The following is a 13,006-nucleotide window of genomic DNA, read 5'->3' as shown; positions in this document are numbered from 1 at the left end:
GCCCCTTCTCCATGAACCTCAAAAACATGTGAACATAACCAGATTTATCAGGCACAAACAGAACCTGGTAATTCTGATGACAAGGACCCTGTAAAACTGAATATCTTGATAAATATTTACAGCGAGAGATTAAAACATGTTTCCCTTTTTCTTCTTCTTTCCTATGGCTATTTATTTCTGTCTACCATCCCCAGTTCTTGGGCAGAGAAGAAATTCTACAGAAGGTTTAGCATGTAAGGGTTGGGTTAACTGAATCATAAATTAGTGGGATAGCATAAATATTGGCTCTATTTGGCAAGATTAAAGATCCCAAGAGCAAACACAATAGTTTACACACGAAACTGTGGTTAGAGGGAGACTTCCAAGTCTCAAAACAGCATTGCAGCCAATGGATTAAAGCTCTCAATTATGTAATCTGTATGGCAGCCATTTTGCAGTCATTCCACAGTTGGTCTGGGGTGTGCTGCTCTCAGTACAGAGATCTCATCGTTGCAGTACTTCACAGCTGTCCATTGCCATCCCAAAATAAAAATCAGCCAAACTCTATAAAATCTGGACTTGGTTTTGACATGAAGATATACGTACGTGTGTGTGTGTGTGTGTGTGATGCATGTATCTATAATAGATAGCACAAACCACTTTTTCAACACAAAACTGTGAGCTAACAACTGAACGTAACTTTAAATTCCTTGGCTTTTGCTAGATGGTATCAAACTTGACCTGTATTTTTTTTTCCGTGTAATATTTTACAGAATTTTGGACTAAACCACAATTATTCAAATTACGGTGCAATTTTTTCCACTTATGAAATGTTAGCAACCAGCTCTCAAAATATTAGTATTCCAATCCTGTCCTTTTTTGAGCCCTAGTTTATAATATAAGAAATAAGATATTTCATTAAACAGAATTGTGTGGGAGATGGATATCAGGAATGAACAGCTATCTGGGACTCAGTGACATTGCTTCGCTTTTTCCTATAGTTTTATCATCTGAATTCTCATAAATACTGAAGGGGCTTTATAATTTACAACAAGTATTGGACACAGAGCAGAGCTGGTTGTAAAAGTTTAATTAAGTGAAATATTTTAACAAGAAATTCAGAGAACAATATGCCCCGCTCTCAACCAAGTGATCATAGAAATAACATTGACAAGAAACGTGTGTGTTCCTAAATGAAAAACTTTTGCAAGAAGCAGGAAAGTAAAAGTTTTCCAGAACTTAGGCTGTGCAACATTATCTAGAACTAGCTTAAAATAAGCATTATAAGATTACTTCCAGTATATACCAAAGGCCCATAGAGTGTAGTATCTGTCTCCAACACTGGATTATGCCAGTAACATTTGTTTGGCATCCATCTCTATGTTCTTACATGGGATAAGTTGAACCATTCGATTGCTCAGTAAAAGACACTAAACACCATACACTTCTGCTGCAGGCAGATTTACTGGTCAAATGGGAAACAAAAATTTATTAAGGGGCAAAGCTGATGTTTGTTCTGTACATGGAACTCCTCTTGACATCCAGAGTTGGTTGCATTTCATTGATATAGAGCCAAATCCTGGCCCAAATTAAATCAATGGCAAAATATCCATTGGCTTCAATGGGAGTAGGATTTGGCCTGTTGTGTATGTATAATTTGAGAAGCACTTTGGGAACCTACGGAATGAAAAAGCTGTATTATTATATTACATACAAGAACCTCTGTTGAAAGAACTCAAAGGCTGGAAAGTCGAGCACTTACAAGTTCAGAAACTCCAGAGCGAAGGTTGCTTGTGCAATATTAATTTGGCTTCTTTTTTGCATGTGAATTATGATACTGACTTGCCAAATATCACATAGGAAGCCTGTGGTAGAACCAGGAACAGAGCCAGCAAGAAAATTTCCCTACTCTTCTTGCAATTCTCTGCCTCATTTCACTGTTCATCAGGGGCATGGAATAAGGCTGGGCTCTTGTAGAACAAAAACCTTTGTGATCAAGTCATTGAAGTAACAAAGTTGGCCCCTATGGTGACTTAAGTAAAAAACATGGGGGATATGAGAATTCAGCTCACTCTATTTCTATTTTACAGTTATATTTTTTTGTGTTTGCACCATGGCACTGAATGATAAAAGCCCTGATACTCCAACCGCAACTGTGAAACAAAGATCTTGATTATTGCTTCTAGCTACTATCACCTAGCTAAACATTTCCTATGAGAGTTATAAATGCTGTGCCAATACCTAGCAACAGGCACATTGTATTATATCTTTAGTATAATTCTTCTGTGAAACATGTAAACACTAATCTTCTTTTAAAGAAACAGCATCATCCATGTGCACATTCCGCAAGAAATAACCCTTGTGGCACCTCCATAAGCAAACAAAACAAATCTACTATATTATTGTCTATTTGGCTGAACATGCCTCTGCCCCCCAGTATTCAAAATCATCACTTATCAAACTACTTGTTTATTTGGGGTGAGATCTTGCAGAAGTACTCCTTGTTCCTATTTCACTGGGACTGTCCATGTGCATAATTAACACTCTTTAAGGTCTTATTCCCACTACATGGCTGTGCCCTGTCATAGAGGGTTAGGCATCCCCTCTGCCTCCCATGGAAGTAGAAAGCACTTCAGTACTTACCTGCATGGCCAGCATGGACTTCATGGGACTACTGTTCTCATCATCTGCCACCTGTGCTGCAAGCTCTGGCATGCCTACATCCCTTGTATCTGGGTTTTTGGATGTACCATGTTGATCTAAGGACATAGGTAGGCAAGGTTCTTTGATTAGATGTGATATCTCTTATTAGACCAACTGAGTAGTTAGAAAAAAGTTCTTAGCAAGCTTTAGGGCGCAGTCACCCATCCTCAAGCATAAGGAGTCTGTGCTGGTCTCAAACTCCAAGGAAAGAGAGAAGCTAAAAGTGTGGCAGGATGTCAGTGAGAATGTAAGTAGGTAGAAATTAGAAAGACAAAAGGTAAAGCAAGGAAGGGAGGGGGAAGAAAGCAGTGCCCGCGGTGGCGGGGGGTAGAAGCCAAAGGGAAATACTACAGTGGTAATAAGAAAAGGTAAAAAAAAGGCTCTCAATCAAAAAGGAAATAGTTGGAAATCAGGAAGACAAAGGGCAGAAAAGTAGAGGAGGGGCGGGGAGAAAAGAATACAAGAGGTCAGGGCAGGCAGGTACATGGTGAATCAGATGTCAGGCGGGTTGTAATGCATCATAAATTGAAGATCTATACTGAGACCATGATTTTTTGTATTCAGTAGCATTGGTGACACATAGGGGAAACACAGAGGGGGCATGTGCCCCCCTGAGATTGGCCCCCACCAGAGCTGCCACCAGCTTCTGCTAAAATGTAAGAGGTGTGGGTTCAAACCTCCTGAGGCTGAAGTGGGCCTGAATCTCAGGGCTAACTACTAGGATATTTACAGGGGTGGAAGATCCTTGTTTTGCCCATATGGGTAGCTTGCCTGGAATCTGAATAACCAGATGTGCATTGTAGCAAAAGTTAAAATTCCCCAGTGGAATGAATGAAGAGCCATATGCTTCCTACATAATTGAGGATCTGCTCCTGGAGTCATTTAAATGCTGCCCATTGAAATGAATGAGAACTGCATGCCCCTTTAGGACAAAGAAGAATTTGCCTTTAGGAACACACAAGCTGTATGGTTATGTTCATTGAAAGCAAAGGAGAGCTCTGCATCTACACAAAGGAAACGGGATGCTTCATGACTGGCTGTCTACCTCAGAATTTTTCCGACAGTTACATGTTAGAAACTGAAGGTAGTGGGTGAAGCAAAAATTAGGTCTCAGTGTCACAAAGGCTACAAGGGAAAAATTCACAAAATTAATTTCCATAACTCTCTTTCTCCTCCTATCCATATGCCTCTCCCCCACAGCCAGATACATTCCAAAATGGCTTCCAAACAAAGGAAATATTAAACATGAAAATACCAAGTTGTTTCATAGTGGTACCTTTGCAATTATTACCCTATTGAAAGATTACATATGGCCACATTATTTTAAACAATAGTTTTTTTTAAAAAACTTAACATAGAGTGCTCTTATCCTGATGAGTTGAGCTCTTCTTTTCAAATATTCATGATCATCACTTTTGAATAGAATCATAGTATCATAGAAAATGAGGGTTGGAAGGAACTTCAGGAGGTCATCTAGTCCAACCGCCTGCTCGAAATAGGTCCATCCCCAACTAGAATATCCTACCCAAGGCTTTGTCTAGCTGGGTTTTAAAAACCTCCAAGGATGGAGATTCCACAATTTCTCTGGGTAGCCTACCTTCCTAGTGAAAAAGCTTTTCCTAATATCTAACCTAAACTCCCCTTGCTGCAAGTTGAGACCAAATAGCAGAACTGTCATGTGACAAATTCAGGTCAATGATAAAATGAATGAAAGTCAAGAACTGTGGCTTCCTGTTGATGCCAAAAATAAAGCAGGGGTATTCTTTTTCAAAAATTAGACACATACACACCCATATAATGGTAAATGCATGACCACCACCTCAAATAAGAACCTAGACATGTGGACATTCTAGCTGCAAAGGAAGCACCAAGCAGCCCCTGTTTCATAGTTTCATAGATGTTAGGGTTGGAAGAGACCTATTAGTTCATCGAGTCTGACCCCCTGCTGTGGGCAGGAATGAGTGCTGGGGCCAGACCCCAGCCAGATCTCTGTCCAGTCTCCTTTTAAATACCTCCAAGGAAAGGGACAGCACCACCTCCCGTGGAAGCTTATTCCATATTTTGGCAACCCTCACTGTAAAGAATTTTTTCCCAATGTCCAATCTGAATTTGTTCTCTTCCAGTTTGTGGCCATTATTTCTAGTTACCCAAGAGGTGTCCTGGTAGACTTTGTATCCCCTATTTCTTGCTGGCCCCCTCTGATGAGTTTGTAGGCGGCCACGAGATCACCTCTCAGCCTCCTCTTGCGGTTGTAGGACAACATGGAGGAGCAAGCAACACAAGGAATTTTAAGTCCAAAAAGAAGCAAACTCAACACTGATTAAGAGATTTCTTGAACAGGAGAAGTCTCAAATGGAGAAGGATCATGCTTATAGAACATTTATTCACCAGGTTATTCAACAGGTTCTAATATCCGGCTCCGATACCAGCATAGGTGCCAGAAATAGCAATTGTGTCACCATATTGCCATATTAGCATGCCACCATTTTTTCTGAACTATCATGCCTCCTTCAGCATGTTTCTGATCTAGTGTATAACTGAATTTTCATTTCCCAGCCAAATGAACTCTATGTAGCTTCATGACCCATGGAAGGTGAGGGTAAGTAGTAGCTCCTAAAGTTACAGAGGGCACCAACACTCCATTGAAAACAAAGCTACCATAAGGGAATAAGACACCAGCCTGTCCCCCCCATGTCAGATATCCTCAGTAGTCTCAGAGCATGCATCTTTCATATATTTCCCAAATTAATATTTATAAACTGATTCCCATCTTCCACCAAGCACTGACAAATAATACAAACTCCATCATCTTTTTCTTCAAGAGGACAAATTGGCTGGATCCAGACCTGCAGGCACATGTAGTTTGTAGGACCACAAACCTTTTTGCTGTTGCTCAAACTGCAAACGTTTCATATTTTAGTATACCTGCTTGGCTCATGCTTGCGGGGAAGCAGTGAGGAGAGCCAAAGTGGAAATGGAGATTAGGCTGGCAGCAAAAGTTAAGGATGACAAACAGTCATTCTTTAAATACATAGGAAGCAAAAAGAAAGCACAGGATAACATAGGGCCCCTTCAAGATGGACTAGGGCAACTGGTAACAGATGGGATGGCCAAAGTGGAGCTCCTAAATGACTTCTTTGCATCTGTGTTCCTGGCCATGAATACAAACACACATCCCATTGGGACTTTAGGTAAGAGCGAGATAGATACCAGCCCACCAACTGTTAGTGCTAACCTAGTAAAGGGGCACCTGGAGGGGTTGAATGTATTTAGGTCAGCAGGCCCTGGTTATCTTCATCCTACGGTACTTAGGGAATTAGCTTGAGTCATAGCGGATCCACTGGCACAACTGTTTGAGCACTCATGGCGTTCAGGACAGATCCTGGAGGATTGGAAAAGGGCCAATGTGGTCCCTATTTTCAATAAGGGGAGAAAGGAGGAACCAAGTAACTATAGGCTGATTAGCCTCACCTCTATCCTTGGCAAGACCTTTGAAAAAATTGTGAAGGATCACATTTGTGGGGGACCAGCAGCTAAAATATTGCTAAGGGGCAACAAGCATGGGTTCACAGCAGGCAGATCCTGCCTGACTAACCTCATTTCTTTTTACGACCGGGTCACAAAATGCTTGCATAAAGGAATAGAGGTACATGTTATTTATTTAGATTTTAAAAAGGCTTTTGACACAGTGTTACACCCATTCTTATAAGTAAACCAAGCAGTTGCAATGTAGATTATTACACAGTCCAGTGGGTGGAAAATTGACTTATGAGATGCACCCAGAGAGTGGTGGTGGATGGGTTGGTTTCTACATGAAGAAATGTGGGCAACGGAGTCCTGAGACTGGTACTGTTCAATATCTTCATTAGTGACTTGGATGAGGGAGTAGGAAGAACCCTGTCCAAGTCTGCAGACAACACCAAACTATGGGGCAAGATAAACAAACTAGAGGGCAGGGAGCAAATCCAGGTAGATTTGGAAAAGCTGGGGAAGTGGACAGAACAGAATAGGATGCAGTTTAACAAAGATAAGTATCATGTGTTGCACCTAGGGAGGAAGAATCATCAACACACCTACAGCCTGGGAGGTACCATTCTAAGTAGTACAACTGCAGAAAGAGATCTCTGAGTTGCAGTCGACTCCAAAATGAACATGAGTCACCAATATAATGAAGTAATAAGTAAAGCTAACTGCACTCTTTCTTGCATAAGTAGGTGCATCACAAACAGGCCTAGGGAGGTTATACTTCCCCTCAATGTGGTATTGGTCAGGCCGTAGCTGGAGCACTGCATCTAGTTTTGGGTGCTGCACTGCAGGAGGGATGGAGACAACCTGGAAAGGGTTCAGAGGAGGGCCACCTGCCTGTTTAAAGGCCTACAGAAAAAACCCTACAAGGACAAATAAGGGACCTGAACCTCCTCAGCCTCCACAAGAGAAGGCTGAGAGGTGATCTCGTGACCATTTACAAACTCATCGGGGAGACAGCAGTAAATAGGGGATATGATGTTTACCTGTGTGCCCATTGGGGTAACTAGAAATAATGGCCACAAACTGAGGTAGAGCAAATTTAAACTGGACATCAGGAAAAAATTCTTTACGGTGAGGGTTGCCAAAATATGGAATACGCATCCAAGGGAGGTGGTGCTGTCCCCTTCCTTGGAGGTATCATAGCATCATAGTACTTAGGGTCAAAAGGGACCTAAACAAATCATCAGGTCCAACCCCCTGCCCCAGGCAGGAACGAGTGGCCGCGTCACATCACCCCAGTCAAATATCTGTCCAGCCTCCTCTTGAAGACCCCAAGGGCCTTCTCTTGTGGAGGCTGAATAGGCTCAGGCCCTTTAGCCTCTCTTCGTAGGGCCTGCCCCACTGCCCCTTGACCATACGAGTGGCCCTCCTCTGGACCCTCTCAATGCTAGCCACATCCCTCTTGAAGTGCATTGCCCACAACTGGATGCAGTACTCCAACTGTGACCTGACCAGTGCCACATAGAGGGGCTGGATCACCTCCCTGGTATTAAAGAAGAGATTGGACAAACACCTGGATGACGTCATCTGACCCCAGCACTCTTTCCTGCCCAGGACAGGGGGTTGGACTCGATGATCTAATAGGTCACTTCTGACCCTAAAATCTATGAAATCTATAAAATGTATATTAAATCATGCCATGTGCTGCTAATTTGCAGCACGGGCAAAATTTGCTACTAGGATTTCCTGCTAGCAAAAAAAAACAACCCTAAAAAAGAAGCAGCCCAAATCATGTCAAAGTGCAGTGTGCCAAAACAAAGGTGGAGACTCCATGCTGTGGAGCCCATATGCTGAGGCACCCTGCACCCCAGCCAGCTGCTCCCTGGCTATCTGGGGTGCAGTGTGCTTTGAGACAGGGAGCAAACAGCCCAGGAGCGGGTGCTTCCCCATCTCCGCATGGCCCCGCTTGGAGGTTCTTAAGCATGGGGGGTCCACATGGCCCCACATGGGGGCTCTGCTAAATACACTGTGCTGAAGGCCACCCAAGTAAGCAGAAAGTAATGTTGTGACAGTAAGAAGGGGATATGTATGATGATGAGAAAAATCATGATATTTTTTGCTCTAGAAGTCTGTAGTGGGTTTCATGTGCTAAATCATTCAGAATCTCTCTAGCCTGTTGCTACCCTTATTCCAGGCAAGCAGTCTATAACACTCTCACGCACATAAATGATCCGAGGAACAGTCTATACGACTGCTAGTAGTTAATTTATATTGCGGTTTCTTTATATGCTTTTAACTTTGGAAATAATCTGCCACCCATTTCACTTCTTGGCTGCAGCATAATACACCTTTGTGAAGTCACTATTCTAATAGGGTGTTTGTTTCCACTCAACGAATATATATATATATATTTTTAGAAATAACAAATAGCTATCTCATTTACTGTTCACACAATGCAAGCCACTTACTGTGAATAACTAAGCCCCATTTCATCTGCTTTAATGTTTGATATGGCATGCAGATGACTAGCTATTACACAGGACAAATGATTTATTTAATAAGAATTACATTACTTTTTGCATAAAAAGTAATGCAATTGTAAAAATAAAAATTGAAATGAGTAAGATATAGATGCAAAGCCTCCAAAGACTGACAAAGAAAAGTCCTAAAGAATAACTGGAAATCCTGCTGCCAAACAATTTTTTTACCTCTTTTTCTGGTTGTTTCATGTCTTGTTCCCTCTTCCATACCTTTCCTCCAAGGCTATTATTCATTGGATTCATGCAATCTGGCCTTTAGAGTGAACTTTTCCCATCTCCTAGGCAATTACAGCTACAGCAGTTCTTGATGTTTATCATGAAATTTAATTATAGTTGCTGTACAGTTTGTTCTACTGCAACTCAGGTTGCATTTGTATTTCTATTATTCCACAATACAATATTCTTCATTAGGTACAGTGCAGATTTAAAGCTGAGGTATCAAAAGATATGCCATGCAGTAACTTGGTGCCCCAGGGCTGAGCCCAGCAGATTCTTCTCATCCTACCTTCTCCTAACATATGCAGCAACAACAGCATATTTCAGTTGTTGAAGGTATCCAAGTATTTAGCAATAGTCATTTGGTTAGCCTCAAAAGGCAAGAAGTTAAAGAGGTGCCACAACTTTCAGGGTGACAGCGCTGTGTAAGGTTCTGTTATTAAGTAACAAGGACTGTGTCTACACATGTACTTAACTGTGGAGTAGACTAATTAGCTGCAAAGTAAAGCATCACCATCTACACATGCAATGGTATTGGGCCACAGCAAACTAATGCTGCAATAAGATAGTACTGTCAAGAACAATACTATCTTACACCGGAGTAATTTACTGCTATTAAGCGCACATGTAGACACTGACCACAGACATAAATTGTGTCCGGTCAGCCCAGCCATACTCCTGTCTACCTAGGCACCTGGTTCCACACTTTCAGCACCCTGGTGCCCCAGCCAGCTCCTCCACCACCTGACAATGTCACTCAAAAAAGGTGGTTGACTCCACCCCCCATACTCTCTGCCAGCAGGGCAGAAGAAACCCTGACATAAACTGCTCTGCCCCAGCTCAAATTGCTCTTTCTTGGGCACATGTGTAGATGCTGCACCTGGGAGTAGTTTACTCCATCTCAAACTGTTCCAGAGTCTATTGCTTCAGATTAATTGTACATGTAGATGCAGCCACATGACATGTCTACACGAGATGGTTAATATGCACGATATGGTAAAAGCTGTGCTGATGCACTAATATGCAGCTGAATTAGTCTACTGTGCATTAAGCTTCACCAAAAGACCATGTGTCTTTGCTACTGTGCAGTAGTACCAGCCACTGGGTATTTATGTAGTACCTCATCTTAGAGATACTAAACTTAATACGCAGTAGCAAAGGCTGATTAATGCATGTGTAAACACACCCACTGAGATTTCAAATAGAATCCATAGAATCAAAAACATTTTGACCTGTTGTGGTCTTTCTCAGTTCTTTGCAGTGAAAGAATTACTCTCTTATTTTTTTCTCTAATTGAATATTAGTGAAAACTAAGGGTCAGCATTTTTCAAAGGGTATCTTGAATTTATCCAGGGGTGACTTGAGTGTAACGTGGGGTGCCTGCAGTCCAAAAAGGTTGAGAACCTCTGATTTAGATTAAAAACAAGGAATCACTCTTGTCTCAATTAAGCAGAAAGCAGGGACTAACTTATTCAGACAGGCATAAGGTATTATAAGCTAAAGTCAAATACATCTGACAAAGCAGGCTGTAGCCTACAAAAGCTCATGCCACTCTGAATGAGTTAGTCTATAATGTGTTAAATGCTCTGCATTTTGCCTAACTTCAGACTAACACAACTAACTACCACTCTTTAACAGAAATTAGTTGACCTTGGTGAATAATAATTATTTCTCATGGAGATTTAGCATGAGTAGAGTCTAAATCTTGCCTTAAATACATAGAAACTCATCTTTAATATACAGAAGACCAAGAAATTCTGTGTGGATGGAAGAGTTTTTTCCTCATAGTATTAGTAAGGTATTTTTGATATAGAAAGAAGTTTAAATTACTCCCCTGGAACCAGAAAATAATATATCCATCTCTTCCAACTTTCTAGGCTTAGTCACTGGTCTGAGTGGTGCCCTAAAAAAATAAACAATATAGGTTAATAATTCGGTTGCACAAAACTGACATAGTTGCCCCTCTCCTACTTCTTTCCCTCCTCTTCAGCCTAGGATTTATGGGGGTGCTGAGGGGGAGGGAGAAGGGGCAAGGAGTAACCCACACATTTTATATATCTTTTGTGTGAGGTGGCTTAACTTAAATGAGCCTTGAGGTTTCCCTAAATTATATCAAGGTCTATTTTACTCCTATCTGGCACAGAATCAAGGGAATAGATATGTGGTCTAGAGGCACCTTCTTCAGATATACTGAATGTAATCTCAGAACAGCCAAAGACCAATCCCACCTTTGGAAATGGCTAAAACCTGATAAATGGCTCATGCACTCTACTGATCAACACAAAAGTTGACCTTTACGTACGTATGATGACAGCCCATGTGACATTGAATCCGTTACATTGTTTTTCATGTATAAATTCCTCTTTATCTTTTACTTATGTTTTATTTTATTCTTTCAGTCATAAAGAGATTATACGCCCCCACTCTCACTGAAAGTCATGACAAAATTTGACCATTGTAGAAATATTTTTATAGGCACAGATTGCCTACCACATCACTCTAGTTTATCTCCAGCACATGCCATAAACTGCTTTTGGAAAAGGCTATAAATGTGATCTTTTGTTTTGACATAATGCATTCCTATTAATCATAAAAAGCATCTAACTGTTAATCTAAGAATGTTGCACTTGCAGTCAACCAGATAAGGCATCTTTTTGGAAAAAAAGTCTACAATTTTTTTGGCTAACGTAGCATCAAAACTTCATGAAATCATGTCTTTCTTTTAAAAACAAACACATAAATTTGGCTCAAAATGAATGTTTGCTTGTCATTATCATGTTGCACTAATTATTGAGACAGGCAATATGAATTTTGAAATGGTCTTCATTTATAACACATCCTTTACCTGTAGCTGACCCTTAGTGAGATCTAAGGTTATCAGAGTTTTCCTATGTGTTTATAAAAAGAAAAGCATTGTGCATGGTAAACACTGATAATAATGGCCTTTTAATTTGGTTTATTGCACCAAAATTTGTAAACCAGCAAGTGTGAACAGGCACAAGAAATGTGCGGAGGATGCCAGTTAGGGACACATTCAAGGGTGCCTTAGCAGTGAGGTCACACCTCCCATCACTACTCATTCACCTCCAGAGCTTCAGCCTCAATTGACGGATGCACGCACAATAAGCACATGCACTTTTCACTATCCTGGCTCCACAGCTAGACTGTTCTTTATTAAAACATTGCCAAGGGCAGTTCTCAGCTAAATGTCCCTAAGGCATTAGCCTCCACAAGAGAAGGCTGAGGAGGGATCTAGTGGCCTGTTACAAACTAGTCAGAGGGGACCAGCAGGCATTGAGGGAGTCCCTGTTCCCCTGAGCACTGCCAGCAGTGACCAGGAATAACGGTCACAAGCTGGGAGAGGGTAGATTTAGGCTAGACATCAGGAGGCGCTACTTCACGGTCAGGGCGGCTAGGATCTGGAACCAACTTCCAAGGGAAGTGGTGCTGGCTCCTACCCTGGGGGTCTTTAAGAGGAGGCTGGATGTACACCTTGCTGGGGTTGTTTGACCCCAGTACTCTTTCCTGCCATGGCAGGGGGTCGGACTAGTTGATCTACTCAGGTCCCTTCCAACCCTAGAAACTATGAAACTATGAAACTATAAGGCAGTCACAAAAATGTAGGCTTATGTAGACCACACTAACTGTGCATAGCAGGGACATTTTGTCTTCTTCGATTATGCCCTATTAGCTCTATGTGACACCCTCCCATTCTCCTCCATTTCAGGGCTTTTTTGTAACTACCTCACCTGATCTCACACCAGGGGTCTGTAGGAACCATTCTTATGGCAGGACATCTCAACTCCCTGACCCTGCAACACCCACCTCCAAAAAGCAAAGGGCTTTTTTCCCATTCCCTCTTACTTCCATGCTGAGGTTATTTAATTTCCCTTCCTGTCAGCAGCTCTTTGGAGACCTTGTCTCCCCTCTTCCTTCACCACCGAGGGATCACTGTATTCCCACAGTTCTTCTATGCCAACAGCTGTGTTGTCCACTCCCCCAAACAGAGCCACAGGTATGTATGTTCTGTTCCCCTCCCTATTATTATTCCTTTTCTTTCAGAGAGATAATTCATTCAAGGTGGCAACACGTTACACCGT

This window comes from Gavialis gangeticus, unplaced genomic scaffold, assembly GCF_001723915.1.
Source record: "Gavialis gangeticus isolate Ggan-Ray unplaced genomic scaffold, GavGan_comp1, whole genome shotgun sequence".
Taxonomy (NCBI): Eukaryota; Metazoa; Chordata; order Crocodylia; family Gavialidae; genus Gavialis; species Gavialis gangeticus.
The sequence above is the reverse complement of the archived record's forward strand: the minus strand, read 5'-3'. Positions refer to the sequence as shown.